An 18,503-nucleotide genomic window follows, 5' to 3' on the forward strand; every position below is an offset into this window, starting at 1 on the left:
TATGCAGTCTTCTCTATTCTCCGGATCGATCCTCCACCACCATTCGCCAACCTCAGTCTTAACTGTAAGTCAGTCGCTACAAAAAGCAGGAGATACAGTGAAAGGGACAGGGCATTTATTAAAGTAGAGGTCTGGTGACTCCTGAATGAGGGGATCATCAAACCCAGTGGGTGTGGTCAAGGGTGAGGGTAAACACAGGATGGTGATTGATTATAGCCAAACTCTTAACTGCTATATACAGCTGAATGCGTATCCCCTCCCTCGCATTGCAGACACGGTCAATCAAATTGCCCAATATCGTGTCTTTTCCACGATTGACCTGAAATCTGCCTACCACCAGCTTCCCATTGCCTGGAGGACTGGCAGTACATCACTTTTGAGGCAGTTGCCCGCCTCTACCTCAGCGTCTCCATTTTCCAGAAGGAGATGGGTCAGATGGTGGACCAAAATTACCTGCATGCAACCTTCCCCTACCTGGAAGGTCGTGATGCTGACCTCCAGAAATGCCTAAACCTAACCTACAACAGATATATGTGCTTTCCACACTACCTGCCTGGCAATCCTTGGCTATGTTGTGGAGAATATTGGCTCTGACACCGACTGCATGTGCACACTGCTAGAACTTTGAAGCAGACAGGTCAGCCCATGGTCTTCTTCTCCCGTACCCTCCAAGGCCCTGAAACCCACATTCCTCCATCGAGAAGTAAACTCAGGCAATAGATGAGGCAGTGACGCACTTGAGGCACTACGTGGCAAGCAGACATTTTACCCTGCTCACAGACCAAGGGGCTGTGGCATTCATGTACAACAATAAACAGCAGGGTAAGATAAAGAATTATAAAATTTTTGAGGTGGAGGATTGAACTCTCCACCTATAACTACAATATTCTGTATCATCCGGGAAAGCTCAATGAGCCCCTGATGCCCTATCCCGAGGGACATGTGCCAATGCTCAGACAGACTGCCTCAAGACCCTCCACAATGTCCTCTGCCACCCCTATATCACAAGAGTTTTCAACTTTATCAAATCTTGTAATTTGCCACGCTCCATTAGGGAGGTCAGAGACATGACCAGGGAGGGCTAAGTGTACGTGGAGTGCAAGCTGCACTTCTACCAACCAGATAGGGCACACCTAGTGAAGGCCACATGGTCATTTGAATGCCTGAGTATGGATTTCAAGGACCACCTCCCCTCCACCAACGGCAATGTGTATTTCCTTATGGTCATCGATGAGTATGCATGTTTCCCCTTTGCCATCCCTTGCCCAGATATAACCCTACCACTGTCATTAGGGCACTGCACAACTTGATCACCCTATTCAGGTACCTGTCATACATCCACAATGATGGGGTATCCTCGTTCATGAGCGATGAGCAGCACCAATTATCTACTGGCCAGAGTCATTGCGACCAGCAGGACCAGTAGTTATAACCCCCAGGGGAACGGCCAGATGGAGAGGGAGAACACTACCATGTAGAAGGTCACCTTCCTTGCCCTCAAGTCCAGGGGGATGCCTGTCTCTCACTGGCAGGAGGTCCATCCTGAGGCACTCCATGAAATCAGATCACTGCTATGTATTGCCACCAATACCACCCCTCATGAAAGAATTGTCTCCTTCCATAGGAAATCAACATTGGGGACCACCCTTCCATCCTGGTTGACATCCCCATGCTATGGAAGCACGTGAGGGGCTATAAAACCGACCCACTGGACAAGAGGGTCCAGCTCCTCCATGCAAACCCCCAATATGCGTACGTGGCCTACCAGGATGGCCGCGAGGAAACTGTTTCCATCTGGGACCTCACATGTGTGGGGGCACCAAAGAGCACTCTCCCCTCCCACGGACACACACTATGTACCATGGCCCCCTATCCCAACTTTGCCACTCCAGTCAAGCCGTCATGCCCCCAGCAGTTCGACACAGTGCTTAAGGTCCAGGATGAATCAATGGCCCCAGCTACACCAGAGCAACGGACTCTCCGCCGGTCACAACAGACGACCAGACCATCGGACAGACTTAACCTCAAAGACCATTGTAAGACTTTGTGCTCCACATCACCCCGCTGGACAAAATAAAAAACAACAAGGGGTGAATGTGATGAACTGCTGTACACTCATTAATCTGGCTCCGTGCTCTGTGACTGGATCCATGGCTCCTCCCTCTTGACCCTGTATAAAGGCTCCAACACCATAACCCCTCCCCAGAAAGCCTGGATCACAGTAGAGGATGACCTTCAAGTTTATTGTTAAATAAACGTCTATAGTTCTGTAACTCTGGTTTCTTAAGTTATTGATAGCACATTAGTTATGCAGTGGGGAAATTCTAGACAGTTGTTAGAATGGCTATTAGCACAACATTGTGAACAAAAGAGCCTGTACAGTGCTGTAGATTTCTATATTCTATGATCCTCTATCATGCCATTTCCTCTGAAGTCTTAAATACAGCACTGTTCACAAGTTAAAGGAGCAGAAGCAGGCCATTAGGCCCATTGAGTCTGTTGGGTGACTCTACAGTAAGCTGAATTATGCTCAAGAATTCTCCGCAAGAATGCGCCTGCAGAAGCGGATGCAGACCTGTGGAATGGTCGATCAGGTGGCAGCTCTGAACGCGCTGCGCTGTCCACCTGAAAGGGACAGCTGCAGCAGAGGTGCCTCGGAGTGCCTTCAGGACATCAGGGCAGGAGCGCCCGGTGCGGCACTATGGGGCAGGGGCAGCCGGCGTGGCCCTGACGTCCTGTGGGCCACCTCTGCCCTGTCATCCTGCACAGCTGTCCCTGCCCTGACGTCCCGTGCCGGGAGGCAGGGGCAGCGGGGAGGGGGGCTGTCAGGTGTGGGAAATTGGTTCGCCAGCTGATTGTCATCAGCCAGCCCCTTAGCAGCTGCTTTCAGGCCAGTTGCATTCAGGTGCCTGGGAGGACTTCAGTGCTCTGGCGATTATCCCTCCCGGAGGAGGGTAAGAAAGTGCGCCTCGGAGGTGTCTCCTGCTCTTTCAGGTGGGTATCCCGAGAGCCGCATAGGGGTAGAATAATGTAGAAAGAGCCTTCACTCTTAGTTCTATTATAAAAGATCACAAGTTAAAGGAGCAGAAACAGGCCGCTAAGGAGAGGGATATGTGCACCAAGGGAGTGGGAACAAGAGGGTCAACGAGCAATCAAGAGAGAACAAAAAGAGTAAGAGATCAGGAAGAAGAGGAAGTTTTTCAATGCTCATTTTAATTTCATAATACTTGTTAAGTGACATCCGCCGGTCAAAGTTCAAGTAGATGAAATTTGGCAAAATATACTCGCTAATCTAAACAAATCAAATAACACGAAAGTAAACATTAATCCCTGTTAAGTCATTTCAAATATTGTCACATGGAAGTGAATAACCTTTGCCATGTGTTTACCTAGCTTTTGATAATTATATACAAACAACAGGAGCAGCATTTTTTTCTGATTCAGCAATTTGCTTTTGAGCATAATGTTACACAGCTGTAGTTGACAGCATTACTCATGTATCTACGTAACATCACAAGCAACAACTACCTTCAGGTTTATGGCTAATGTACAGTTTAAACTTATTTGTTGCTAATAGATATACATTTAACAATGTTAAACTTATGCTTTCAAATTTAAGCCTTCTCAATTAAGAGATACAGTGCAAACAACTTACAACACTTCTGATTTCCTTATGCAAGTACCCCTTTATCTGAAGTTCCAAAATGCACCAAAATCCAAAACATTTTGAGCACCAACCATTGTCACTGCCATACCTACATGGCATTACTCACTGAAGTTTTTGCTACCCAGCAGAATTGCTAGTATTTGGTGCTGCATTTATTTTCTTTTGTTAGCAGAGATCCTTTTTTTTTTGATAAGTACAAAACATTATACACATTATTAAACACGTGGACATACCCCTCCATAAATCTTCGTCCACGAAGCCAAGCCAAAGAAACACATTCCAAAATCCGAAACTTCTGCTCCCATGCATTTCGGATAAGGGGTACTCTACCTATAGTAGATTCAGCCTATAGATATTCTTAAAAAAATAAAACAACTCCATCTTACAGTATTAAAATTTTCTTTCCAAAGTCTCTCTATCTCTTTTGTCCTCATTAAGATGGTCCCTGAAAATTCTTCAATATTTGCAAGATATTGCAACTAAGGCTCTCATCATTACGGTAAATCATCAATCCAAACCCAAAGTGATTACTGACTTTAAAAACTTCATAAATATCTCTGAATAAATCCTATGCAATAAATGTCTTCAAAATGCATCAATCGTTACAAATACAGAGGGTTCATTTTGACACTGCAAGAGCCAAGTAGCTTCCAAGTACTAACCACCAGTAGTTTTTTTTATATAAACTGGTGTAACTTTCAGTAAAAGGAGGAAAACATTGGGTAAATTTCCATATCTTTGATATGTGGCATGGATTTTAAAAATAACAATTAGAAAGGAGCTTGATTTAACATCTTACACAATGAGGAAAGGATACGACTACCATGAAATTCATCAATTCGTATTTGGCTTTCATCCATCTGCTGTTATTGAAAAATAGCTGAATTTTTCCCTCCCATATTGCAAGCAGTGGAAATAAATACCTTACTCGTATCAATAAAAAAATGAATATAAATGATTACCTGAAATTAATGTAAGAGCCATTACAGTGAAGTCAAGTCACCTTTATTTATCGTTCATGCCATGCTCGCACAGTAAAGATGAGAGCATTTCTCCAGAACCATGGAGCATATTTACAAAAATACAAGTTAAAATAGAAGTTAAATACAAAATATTAAATATTAAGATGTATATTCAGTACCAAAGTAATCTACGCACACATGTTCTGAGAAATTCAGACCGATGGCCTGGGTGGGGGGAATTGTTGCCCAATCTGGATGTATGGGCCCTAGTGCTGCAGTACCTCCTATCAGATGGCAGAAGGGAGAACAGTTTACTTGAGAGGTGTGTGGAGTCCTTCACAATGTTTATTGCTTTTCGCCTGCATCGAGTATTATTGATGTCCTTCGTGGTAGGAAGATACCTTCAAAGGATCTTTTCAGCTGAATTCACTATCCTCTACAGGGTATTGCGATCTAAGGAAGTAGAGCTACCAAACCAGGCAGTGATGCAGTTGCACAGGATGGTCTCAATACATCCTTTGTCGAATGTAGTGATGATGGGGGGGTGGGAGATGAACTTTCCTCAGCCTTCACAGGAAGTAGAGGTGCTGTTTGGTTTTCTTGGATATAGAGCTGGTGTTAAGGGACGAGGAGAGATTTTCCACCAAATGCACTCTTGATGACCTCCATGGTGTAGCCGTCAATTGTCAGTGGAGTAAGGTCCCCCTGGGCCCTCCTGAAGTTGACAACCATGTCTTGTTTTTTTTTAACATTCAGATACAGGTTGATGGCTGTGCACCAGTCTGTTAGTGACTGCACCTCATCTCTGTACGCTCACTCATTATTTTTTCCTAATCAGGCCCACCACAGTTGTGTCGTCAGTGAATTTAATGATGTGATTTGAGCTACGTTTAGTTGCAGAGTTGTGAGTCAACAGAGTGAACAACAGTGGACTAAGCACACAGCCTTGGTGGGGGGGGGAACCCCATGCTCAGTGTGATGATCTTGGAGGTGCTGTTTCCCATCCGAACTGCCTGAGATCTCTCCGACAAGAAGTCAAGAATCCAATTGCTCTGCAATTGGATTCTTGACCAAGTAGGTTCAACTTCCTTATCAGGTATGATTGTGTTGAATGCTGAGCTGAAGTCAATAAACAGCATTCGAACATATGAGTCTTTGTTTTCCAGGTGGGTGAGGGCTACATGAAGGGCTTTGGCAATGGCACCATCCTTGGAGCGGTTGGGTTTGTATGCAAACTGCAGGTGGGTTTAGTGACAGGGGCAGCAGAAGCTTGATGTGCCTCATGACAAGCGTTTTGAAGCACTTCATGACATTCATTGAGGCAGGACACAGACAACTTCTTCAGCATGGGGACAATGGTGGTGGCTTTGAAGCCCATTGGAACCATAGTGCTTCTCAGGGGATGTTAAAAGATGTCAGTGAGAACATCTTCTACCTGAGCAACACATCCCCTTAGCACTCTGCTGGTGATGTTATCCAGTCCAGCAGCTTTCCACAGGTTAATCTTGCCTAGCTCATTCCTCACATTGGCTGCTGCACAGCATCTGATCATTTGGAGGAGGGGTAGTCTTCTTTGCTGCAACATCATTTTTCGCCTCAAAACATGCATAGAAGTTGTTCAATTTGTCTGGGAGGGAAGCATTGCCAGCACAGGTAGATGGAGTTGTCTTGTGGTTGGCTAGTCTTGGATGACCTTCCACATGCATTGAGTGTCCTTGCTGTCCAGAAAGTGGCTGTGAATGTGCTAGATGTGTGCACGCTTTGCTTTCCTAATGGCCCTAGACATCTTGTCTTTTGCAGTAGCTAGGACTACTTTGTTGTCTGCACTGAAGGCAGCATCTTGGTTCCTGATTAGCCCACACATCTCCACAGTCATCTATAGCTTCTGACTGGAGCGATTTATGATGGTCTTGGGCACAGTGACATCACTGACCTCCAGATTGATGCAGTCACCACTGGTTGCTGCTTCCTTGAACATGTTCCTGTCAGTGCGCTCGAAGTAGTCTTAAGAGAGTGTGAATGGCCCCGGCTGGCCAGGTTTTAACCTGTTTCCGAACTGGTCTGGAGCATCTGATGAGTGGTCTGTATGCTGGAGTTAGCATTACAGAAATGTAGCCTGAGTATCCGAGGTGAGGGCAGGGCTCTGTCCGATATGCGCTGGAAATGTTCATATACACAAGGTCCAATGCATTTGTGCAATAAATTGCAATAAATGCCCCAAAAAATTCAGAGTAACCTTTTCTAACTAACACCCTTTTAGAATTTGAAGTTCACTTTATTTCAGTTCTCCTGTCCTCACTCCAATTCCCTTTTGTCAATTCTCCACTGATTTCAAATGAAACACAGCAATTAATGCTTCTTATAAATAGGTTGGATTCTGTATCATCATCTTAAATACTAACTAAAAGCAAGGTTCACTGCCAATACGTCGTCTCATATTACCTTGAACTAACACCATTAAATTTTTTACTCAGATGTTTCACGTTTGGTTTTCCCATGACAACATGATTGCTTTGCAGATAAAGAATTCACAATCATTCAAGGAAAACAGTTGCCAAGCAATTGTATGAGTTCTCAAGGAAGTAAACAGACAATTTAATCTTCCAACTTACTTGATACAACACATTAGCCTTTCATCACACTTGGACATGCCTATCAAGTGATAATGTTTGTCACTTACAACAAACAATGAAAAAATTGTCTTCAATCAATTCAGTAATGACAAATATATGTTACATTTGTGTTAGAATACAATAAATGAAGCACAAAATTTTAAAAATTGCACAGGCTAAGAAGTATGATCATATGCAGTTACAGTTTCTGGTATTGTAAAAAAGAGCTAGTGTAAAAAATGTAAGTTCACAATCTCAAAGGCAAAATAAATTGACAAACATTTTTAAATGAGGTGGTGTAGTCACACTAGGTACACAGTGAGTGAAAGAACCACACAGGGTCAAAAGTGAGTTGAACCAACTGAATTTAATAGAACTCTTATACGTGTTTAAATCCCTCGGAACCCAATGATGCTTTGACTCACGGGATCTTTATGACATCAACTGCTAGGCTCTGGGCTTCTGCGGACTTGCCCGCAACTTCATGAGTCGCTTTGCCTGTAGTGTGGTTGAGTTGCCAGATGGCTATCCCTCCCCATCAGAACTGATGTTATGAGGTGTAGAGTCCATGGCCAACACCTTTTCAGTCCATTTGGGTGGCCGACAGGCCTCTGGCACAAACTTGCCTGGAACCATCAGAGGGACGCCATATAACAACCCTGCCAAAGACGTGGCTGTCTTCTTTGGGAGTCGTATGGGTGCCAAGAAGCACCTATGGGAGTTCGTCCACCCAATCCGGGCCTCTGAGGTGTGCTATTAGGTGCCAGTGGAAACGCTCTACCAGGCTGTTGGACTGCGGATGGTAGGCTGTGGTGTGGTGGAGCTGGATACCAAGTAGGTGTGCCAGCGCAAACCATAGGCGGGTCGTGATCTGCGACTGCCTGTCTGAGGTGATGCTGGCAGGCAGGCCGAAATGTGCAACCCAGCTTGCAATGAGGGCTTTGGCGCACGTCTCTGAGGATGTGTTGGTGAGTGGTACAACTTCTGGCCACCTGGTGAACCTGTCGACCATGGGTGTACAGGTTTATTTGCCCCCAGGAGACTGGCAATGGACCGATGATATCCACATGGACATGCTCAAATCTCCTGTGCATCAGCTGGAAGGGTTGATGGGGTGGGGCCTTCATGTGCTTTTGGATTTTGGAGGTTTGGCAGTGTATGCACATCCTGCCCCAGTGCCCCACCTGCTTGCATAGGCCGTGCCAAGCAAAACTATCCGCCACCAGTTGGATGGTTGCCTGAATGGACGGGTGGGCCAAACTATGCAGTGCATCAAAAACGTGATGCCTCCAAGCGGCTGGAACAATGGGCCGGGGTTGGCCGGTGGACACATCACAGAGGAGCTTGCTGCCTGTTGGGCCAAAGGGGATGTCTTCATGTTGCAGGCCCGAGACTGGAGTGTGGTAGACTGGCATTTCTTCATCCAGCTGCTGTGCCTCAGCAAACGCCGTGTAATCTAACCCTGTGGACAGAGGTGTGAGACAGTGTGTCGGCCACATCACTGTTTTTCCTGGAGATGTGTTTGATGGTGCTGGTATAATCTGAGATGTATGACAGGTGGCGTTGCTGCCGTGTCAACCATGGATCCGACACTTTGGCGAATGCGAAGGTGAAGGGTTTGTGGTCTGTGAAGACCATGAACTCCCACATCCCTTCAGGAAATACTGAAAGAGCCGAATGGCAAGGTTGAGGGCTAGCAGCTCCCCATCGAAGGCGCCGTATTTCAGCTTGGGGGGGGGGGGGGGGTCACAGGTGCTGGCTGAAGAATGTGAGTGGTTTCCACTGACCCCCATTTAGTTGTTCCAGCATGCTGCCAACCGCTGAGTTGGAAGTGTCAACCGCAAAGACTGTGGGCACATCTACACACAGGTGTACAAAGAAGGTGGTTTTACAAGAGCGTCCATGACTTGCTCAGAAGCCGCTACTGACACCGTGTCCCAGGTGATTTTCTTGGCCTTGCTGGACATTAGGCTGAACAGGGGCCACATGATCCGGGCCGAAGACAGAAGAAATTGGTGGTGGAAAAGTTGGTCATGGCCACGAATTCCTGTAGGTCTTTAACTGTACTGGGCCTGGCAAACTGGGTGTAGGCCTCGACTTTCACTGGCAAGGGAACCACTCCATGCCAGTCGATACAGTGTCCAAGGAAATCAATGGCTGACAGCCCAAACTGGCATTTTGCAGGGTTGATGGCTTGGCCATATTCACTCAGGTGGTGGCAAAGTTGGCTCAGGTGTGCCAAATGCTCTTGGTGCAAGTGGTTGGAGATCAGGATATCATCTAATTAGATGAAGACGAAATGCAAGCCACGCTCCATTGAGTCCATGAGCTGCTTAAATGTCTGTACTGCGTTCGTGAGTCCTTAAGGCAGCCACAAAAACTCGAATAGGCCAAACGGGGTATTGAGGGCCATTTTGAGGACATCGATGAGGTAGACAGGAATCTGATGATACCCGTGGACCAGGTTGACCTTGGAGAGGATGCGTGCCCCTTGAAAATTAGCTGTAAAGTCCTGAACGTGGGGCACTGGGTAGCGGTCAGCCATGGTGGTGTCGTTGAGCCTTCTGTAGTTGCCGCATGGCCCTTATCCTCCAGTTCACTTGGGCAACATATGCAGTGGAGAGGCCCACGGGCTGTCTGAGAGCCGGACGATCCCCATCTCCTCCATTTTCCTGAACTCCTCCTTGGTGAGGTGGAGTTTGTTGGGCCCGGGCATGTAGCAGTGGTCCTTGAGTGGGAATGTAGTGCTATATACTATGCTTAGGGGTGTCTGTGGAGAACTTTGGAGTAATAATGGTCGGGAACTCTTCTAGTACTCTGGAAAATTTGTTTCCTGACAAAGTCACAGAGTCCAGGTGTGGGGCCGGTAACTTGGCTTCACCAAGCGAGAAGGTCTGAAAGGTCTTGGCATTCACTAGGTGCTGCCCCTTGAGGTCCACTAGGAGGTAGTGCACCTGGAGGAAATCTGGACCCAATAAAGGCTGCGACGCTGCTGCCAGTGTAAACGACCAGGTGAAATGGCTGGAACCAAACTGTACCGGGATGGTTCACATGTCATATATGCGAATGCTGCTGTTGGCAGCAGTGGACACCAGTCCTGACTTCCCGGCATGGGTGCCATGGCTCAAGGGGGACAAGATGCTAACCCCCACCCTGTGTCTACAAGGAACTATCACCCAGAACATCAGTCTCTCAAGTAAATGAGGCCATCACGGTGGCCAGTCACCGAAGCCATTAGCAACAGCTGGCCCTGGCATTTCCCAGAAGAGGATCAGGGACAGTAGCAACAGTGCACTCCTGAACCTCACTTTTGGTAGTAAAAACACCAGTGGTCCAACTGGGGTCACTCCCTGCTGCGGGGGGTCACTGGCTTCATTGGTGATGTGAAGAAGGCCCGGGCCTTGGGGCGTGAAGTAGCAACCAGGTCGATGGAGGCTCCGCCATGCTGCTTGGTATGCCACAGGATATCTGTGCAGGCCACAACTTTGTGTGGGTCACTGAAATTGTCATCAGTGATGAGGAGTCGGATATCTTCTGGAATCTGATCGAGAAAGATTTGTTCGAACAGTAAACGTGGCTTATGGCTGTGTGCTAGTGCCAGTGTCTCGTTCAACGCCTAAGCCATCCATGTGGAGCAACCACGCTGTGCACTCATAGTGGGAAAGGCCAAAAGTAGAGATCAGGAAAGCCTTGATTGTTTCATACCTGTCCACAACGCTGGTGTAGACGATGAGGCCTGCTATTTCTTGGTCGAGAGAACTGACCACATAGTAGTACTCTGTGGCATCCGACCTGGAATTGGGATTCAGCCTATTCAAACCAAACCCATGGCTGCAAGGTCCAGAAAATTGACAGTTTCAGTGTAACTGCATTCTGTGTGCTTGGGTCAGTCATCGTTGGGTCCAAATGCTGTTTGGACCGTTGGGGTCACCAATGTAGTCACACTTGTCTGCAGCAGATCTGACTGTGAGAGCTCCGAGTGCAGAACATGCCCACGGCCTAGCAGTTGATGTCATAAAAGTCCTGGAAGTTGCAAGCATTGTTGGGTTCCGATGGATTTAAGCGTGTGCGGGAATTCGATTAAATTCAGTTGGTTCAACTCACTTTCGATTCTGCGTGCCTAGTGCGACTACATTGGTGACCCCAACAGTCATAGGAACATAGGAAGTAGGAACAGGAGTAGGCCAAAAAAAGGCCCATCGAGCCTGCTCCGCCATTCAATAAGATCATGGCTGATCTAATTTATGACCTAACTCCACCTACCTGCCTTCTCCCCATATCCCCTAATTCGCCTGATGCGTTTGCGAGCCGCCACAGTGGCAGTTGGACACAGTTTTGATTATTTTTCGGCCAATCGTAGAGATAAAAGCTCCAAAAAGCTACGAGAGTGACATCTTCAAATATTTATTAACATTCCGGGTGGCTTTAAAAATTGCCACTTCCAATAAATTATTTAAGAATATCAGGGAGAAAGAAACATGACAAATTTGTTAGAGTGTGGCAACCTTACTTGAAATATATTGGCACACAGATTGATTAGCCCCTCCCCCCTTTGAAATAGGGGTACAATAGTACGATAGCAACCCGTCCTAGCAGAGAAACGGAAGTGACCAAAAGCATGGGATATGGTGCAGGCAATGTTCTTTTTTAGTTTAAAGTTTTTTTTTCCTTTAATTTTTTTTAGCTTTTGTTATTTAACCACCCTGGGTGTTTTTTCTTAGGTTTCTGTAGGGGTCTATGACCCCACCGGGAATTTGTATCTGTGCAATTTAATGGACTTTTTTTCAGTAGGGTAAGGGTGGAGTGAGGAAATCGGGGTGGGGGGGTGGGCGGGATAAACACAGACTCTGTATATTGTATGAATGTTGAAAGATCATACTGTTTGTTTGAATTTTGCATCTATGAAAATCAAAATAAAATATTCAAAAAAATTACCAGAGGGAATGGAATTAAACAAGAAAATCTGCAGATCCAGAGGAAGGTCACGTTCAATGTACAACTGTGATGGAAAAACTCAGCAGGTCATGCAGCATTTATAGGAAGTAAAAGGAAACCAACATTTTGGCCTGAGCCTTCCATCAGGAATAAGAAAATAAGCAGATAGATGCCTGAATAAAAATGTTCTGCATTCCAAATTTCAGGTAACAATACTACCTTACTATGCCTGATACATTAAAATTGATGGATTCGAATTCTACAGTTTCCAGTGCGATTGGAACTCTTCTCTGGATACAATGCTTCAGATTATCCATTTCTTAACCTTTTTTTGGCTATGGCCCTCTAACACTCAGTTGGTGTATCAGTGTTGGTCCACAACAGTGCCTTCACCAGATCATGTCAGATCCCATAAAATAAGAACATCAAGGAATTAGATGCTGGGAATTGAGATAAAAACAGAAAATGCTGGAAACACTTAACTGCTCAGGCAACACCTGTCGAAAGAAAAAGGGAAGTAACATTCATGTTTGGAATTCTCTAACCAGGGAAGTGGTTGAGGCTGCCTCATTAAACATTTAAAATTCGGTTAGATAAATTTTTACATGATAGAGGAATTGGGGGATATGGGGAGAAGGCAGGTAGGTGGAGTTAGGTCATAAATTAGATCAGCCATGATCGTATTGAATGGCAGAGCAGGCTCGATGGGCCATTTTTGGCCTACTCCTGTTCCTACTTCCTATGTTCCTATAAGAACACTTGGTGAAATAAAATACAAATAAAAATTCTTAGATTTCTGAATGGAGTGAAATTTCATAAAATTCCAAAACGCTCATCAACATTCTGATTTACATAGCTCTGATTTGAGCCCTCCAGTTAAAATGTCTTAGTGTGGTTTTCAACCAAAATTCATAGGAGTAAACATTAGCAAGTTAAATATGATCTTAATTTGCCCAGTCAGGATGTTAAAGCAGATTCATTTCATGGCACTTGGGGAAACACAGGAGATAGAGCATGTGATTCAGCAACATAATAAGGGGAAAAGTTGGAAAAAAAACAAGCAAACCTAATGTATGTTTAATTTTTAATACAGGGTAGGTCAATTCATTAAACCTCTGTGATTTCATGGAATCTTCTAAAATGAATTTGAAATCATGAGACAAAGGACAGGAATCTGCGCAATTTTTCCAATGGAAGACAGATTGGGTGCCTTACCAAAAATTCCACACTGCAATAGTGACAAATGAAGACGTATTAAAAATGCTTCATTGCCTGGGCCATTGCAATAATATAAAACATTACAACACAGTGCAGGCCCTACAGGCCATAATATTGTGCCAACCTATATAACTCTACTCACCGATCTAAACCTTCCCTACCTTACACCAAAAATCTATTTTTCTTGCATCCATGTGCCTGTTTCAGAGTCTTTCAAATGTCCCAACTGTACCAGCTTCCACCATTACCCCAGTCAATGCATTCAAGGTACCCACTACTCTCTGTGTAAAAAAAAAATGACCCCAAAGTCTCCCCTTAACTTTCCACCCACATCCTAAATGTGCTCTGGTATATGCTACTAACATCCATGAAAAGAGTGTTGGATGTTAACCCTATCTATGCTTCTCATAATCTTGTAAACCTCTATCAAGTCACCTCTCATCCTCTTCACTCCAAAGCAAAAAGTCTAGCTCTGTAAAACTTGCCTTATATAACACATTCTCCAATTCAGGCAACATCCTGGCAAATCTTCACTGCACCCTCTCCAAAGCTTCCACACCCTTCCTGCAATGAGGTAACCAGAACTGAACACATTACTAGAGTTTCATAGAGCTGCAACATTACCCCACCGCTCTTGAACTCAATCCCCCATCTAATGAAGGCCAGCATACCATAGTCTTCTTAACTACCCTATCAACCTGTGCGGCAATCTTGAGAAATCTCTGGATTTGGACGCCAAGGTCCCTCTGTTCCTCCACACTGTTAAGAATCTTGCCATTAACAGCCTTTAAGTTTAACCTTCCAAAATCCTTTACTTCACACTTATCTGCATTGAACTCCATCTTCTACTTCTCTACTCAACTCTGCATTCTGTCCACATCCTGTTGTATTCTACAACAAGTCTACACTACTACAATATCTCCAACCTTCCTGTCATCTGGAAACTTACTGACTCATCCCTCTACTTCTTTGTCCAGGTCATTTATAAAGAGCAGGGTTCCCAGAACAGATCCCTGTGGAACTCCACTCGTCACTGACCTCTAGGCAGAATTTTAAATCCACACAGCCAAGGTTCCATGGATCCCATGCTTCATGACTTTCTGAATGAGACCCTACCATACACACTACATCACTACCTCAAAAAAATCAATTAGGCTCATGTCCATCTCAAAGCCATGCTGACAATCCCTGAGAATATTATGCTTGTAAATCCAGTTGTAAATAATCATGTACATTAGATGGAGATAATATTTCTTCAATAATAGCTGCCTGTTGTTCAGTTCTGAGCCATACTGCAGCCAGAAAAAATATAAGCAGCATTTCTCTGTCAAATAATCCCATTTTACTTAGAATTACTGATACTGAAAAAGATAGTGAATCCTAATTGATGGAGAGCAACAATCTCAGACTGATCTATAACATAACAGACATTTGTATTGCAGCTGTCCTTAACTGTTTATAGACATAGGATGCTCAAGCCACATTGCTTCACTGGCTAAATGGAGTGCATGAACTGGAAAATAAACTAAAAAAAACTTCTCACCTCAAAAGAAGTTGCCTTTTGATGAATACTTTTTGAATGGCCAAGCTTTCTATCTAGCAGTTAAATTTGATTGTGCAGCGAAGTGTGTTTGAAATGGCACACAACATCACAGCTTTTAATTGCTTAGTTGGGGAATAGAGAGTTGGATATAATTGTTTTGAAAGCTTCTGTCTTTTCATTGATGGTTGATATCATCTAATTAAATTCAAACTTCCAAGCAGTCAGATTTATTGCCCGTCTCTGATTCATGGAAAGGTAAGCAATGGATTCATGACACATTCTCAACTTCATAGTTGCCTTTTGCTACAGTTGTTAAGCAACCAAGGGCCTTAAGTTACAATTTCAAAACTTAACTTTACCTTAACTTATCCAGAACTCAGGAAGCATGCCTTGAAGAGTGGATATTCAGCAATGACTGCAACTAAGATCAAATACCAAAACAGACTAAAATCTGGAAAGATATTTCAATCAACTTTCACACCTGGATCTGAAAGCTTGAGATAACGTGGGAACTACAGAATTCTCATTAAGATGTTGTAACTTTTTAAAAAAAACCTAAATCGTGCAATGTGAACATAGTAAAATAACAAGGATTGGTCTTATTACCTTACCTTTAATTATGTTTGTGTAAAAATTATGTAATCATTGCAATTTACTTTGGGAATGGAGTCTGCAGAGAAAGAAAGTCACTGTCCATCAACTCAAAGAGAGAGAGAGGTTGGGCTTACATTTTTAAATATGACCATGTTCATTTGTATCTTTTAAAATTGTTGTTCAGCAGAAATATCTTATTTTTTTTGTACCAAATGGATTGAGTTTCAGGTTATTCTATGTAAATCTCAATGTGTCCATATTCATTTAATTTCAAGCATGCATGAACAAAGCTACCAGAAAAGTCAAAATCTTAAAAGGTTCACATCAGTTTAAGAAAGTATATAGCTGATATTCGTCAACAAAAAGCTCAAGAAACATTGCTTTAGATTTTTGATGCTGTATTACCATTACACTTTCACATCCATAAGCATTAAACATCAGCCAGCAAAACATTGCAGTAAACAGATGCCCAAAAACTGGAAATATACAACATGCTGAAGGAACTCAACAATTCAGGTAGCACTTTCCTAACGAATGGTTTCGACCTGAAATGTTGACTCTCTATAGGATGTTGCCTGAAGCGCTGAGTTCTTCCAGCATTTCGTGTGTTTTGTCAAAATATTGTTTCTCAAAAAAAATGCAGCCAGTGGCAAGAAGCTCCAAAATCTTCAGATATTTCAAAATATTCTAGTCTGAAGATAAATAATACTTATAAAATAAAGGATGAATATTTAAATGAACAGAACCAATAGTTCCAAGGAAGTAAATGGATGTTTCTGGAATTGAGAGATGTGGGCAAGAAGGAAGAAAGGGATAGGTTTGTTTTACTATGAGCAAGAGAACTGATTTGCACACAGCAGAATCCCTCTATTTTAGCATGCTGAGAACACTAGGGAAATCTTCCAAGTACATTTTTTATTTAATGAATTTCTTGGGGGATCTTGGTATCATTTTCGAAGCCATAATTTATTCCAAATCCCCAACTGCTTCTCGAGCCCCCAGCAAATGAAGGGCTTACAAGGTGATTTCACAGATCATTTAAGAATTAACCACAAAAGTCCACCTTTAGCAGATTGGACAAGGACAGATTTTCTCCCTGAAAGGTCAAAAAAAAGTCAGACAGATGTTTGCAATAATCCTCTGGTTTTGATCGAGATTACTATTTGCTATCGTACATTTTATATTATTGATAATTTTTGTACTGCTAAGGTGGGTTGTGAATTCAGTCCTCTGAATTACTAGTTCAGACATTTAAGTACTGTTGTACCACCACCATACAGTCCACCAAGATTTTAAGATAATCTCAGATAAATGACTTTTAACCCATTACCTACTAACTGAAAAGTCAGGGCAGCAGCTAGTGTACACTGATCTGGTCAACAATTAATATATTCAAGAAAAAGTTTAAAAAAGTCTGCAGACACTGTGGTGGAATTAAACACAGAATGCTGGAGAAACTCAGCTGGTCAAACAGTGCACTTTATGTAGCAAAGATTCAGATACATAACCAAAGTTTCAGGCTTGAGCCCTTCATCACAGTTTGAAAAAATGTCAGCAGGTGCCCAAACGAAAAGGTAAGGGGAGGGGAGAGGGCTATCCAAGGGGAATGCTCCTCTTGCAGAATGTGGGTTGATAGGGAAGCCAGCAGTATCCCTGTCGACCTCATCTGTGAGAAGTGGATCCAGCTGCAGCTCCTGACAAGCTGAGTTAAAGAATTGGAGCTGGAGCTTCGCCCCCTCCCTCCACTATCTTTTCTTCAGACGCCCGTCGCCATTTTCTCATACTTTGATGAAAATCTCAAGCCTGAGACGTCAGTTATATTTCTACTTTTGCTATACATAGGACACTATTTGCCCTGCTGAGCTTCTCCAGCATTTTGTGTTTTTTTACTTCAATGACGTTGTCTACAGAATTTTGTGATTTACTTTTGGAGCTAGAATTGGATGAACTCTGGATCATTGAGGAGACAGTGGATGTGATAGGCAAAGGTTACAGGGACACTATCGCACCTAAGAGGCAGAAGACGGGTAAATGGGCGACAAGGAAACAGGAAGTCATTGCAGTGCATCCCTGTAGCCCATCCCCTCAATAACAAGTATCCAAGTATACTATTTTGGATACTGTTGGAGGAGGGAACCTATCAGGGACAAACCACAGTGATTAGATCTCTAGCATGGAGTCTGGTCCTGTGGCTAAGAAGGGAAGGGAGGAGAAGAGGTGATTTGTATTGATAGGGAATTCCATAGTTAGGGGGACAGATAAGAGGTTCAGTGGAAGAGATCAAGTATCCCATGTGGTATGTTGCCTCCCTGGTGCCAGGGTCAGAAATATCTTAGATTGAGTTCATGGCATTGACAGGAGGGAGGGTAAGTAGCTAGATGTCATGGTCCATGTAGGGGCCAATGATGTGGGTAGAAAGGGTGAGGAGGTCCTGCAAGGAGAGATCAGGGACTGAGGCACTAGGTTGAAGGACAGGACCTCCAGGGTTGTGATCTCAGGACTGCTACCCATGCCACATGCTAGTGAAGTTTGAAACAGGAGGACAATGCAGCTTAACATGTGGCTAAAGAATGGTATGAGGCTTCAGGATCATTGGGCTCTCTTCCAGGGAAGGTGGTGGGCCCTGTTCCAACAGGACAGTTTGCATCAGAACTGGAGAGGGTGTAGTATAGATAAAAGCTCACACTTGTCTGGAGTGAGAACTAACACTTTTATTAGTTTACTGCATAGGTATGGTTCATGAACAGGCTTCAGAGGGGTTCAGGGTTTAGGCGGGAAATCAGGGTTATACATGGGCCCCTGGGGGAGGAGCCAGGAGGCGGGACCAGTCGTCAGTACAGGTCACTTCTAGTGAATCCCAGTTCACTACATTCACCCTTTCCTTCAGAAGGGTCAGTGGATGAAGAGAACAAGGATCAGAAGTCGGTAATAGATACAAAAGAGAAATATTTACAATACCATTTACAGATTCA

The 18,503-nt window shown here is 44.0% G+C and overlaps 1 protein-coding gene and 1 long non-coding RNA gene across 4 annotated transcripts in view; one reads left to right on the plus strand and one right to left on the minus strand.

The window, feature by feature from the left end:
* Positions 1 to 1,794, plus strand: part of LOC138757375 (uncharacterized) — a 95,900-nt gene extending 94,106 nt beyond the window's left edge. Inside the window, exon 3 of the long non-coding RNA XR_011353542.1 lies at positions 1,625 to 1,794. This is a non-coding gene — a long non-coding RNA (uncharacterized lncRNA). The remainder of the gene's footprint in view (positions 1 to 1,624) is intronic.
* micu3a (mitochondrial calcium uptake family, member 3a) overlaps positions 1 to 18,503 on the minus strand; it is a 195,917-nt gene that overhangs the window by 162,942 nt on the left and 14,472 nt on the right. The window lies entirely within an intron of this gene.

This window comes from Narcine bancroftii, chromosome 3, assembly GCF_036971445.1.
Source record: "Narcine bancroftii isolate sNarBan1 chromosome 3, sNarBan1.hap1, whole genome shotgun sequence".
Classification (NCBI taxonomy): Eukaryota; Metazoa; Chordata; class Chondrichthyes; order Torpediniformes; family Narcinidae; genus Narcine; species Narcine bancroftii.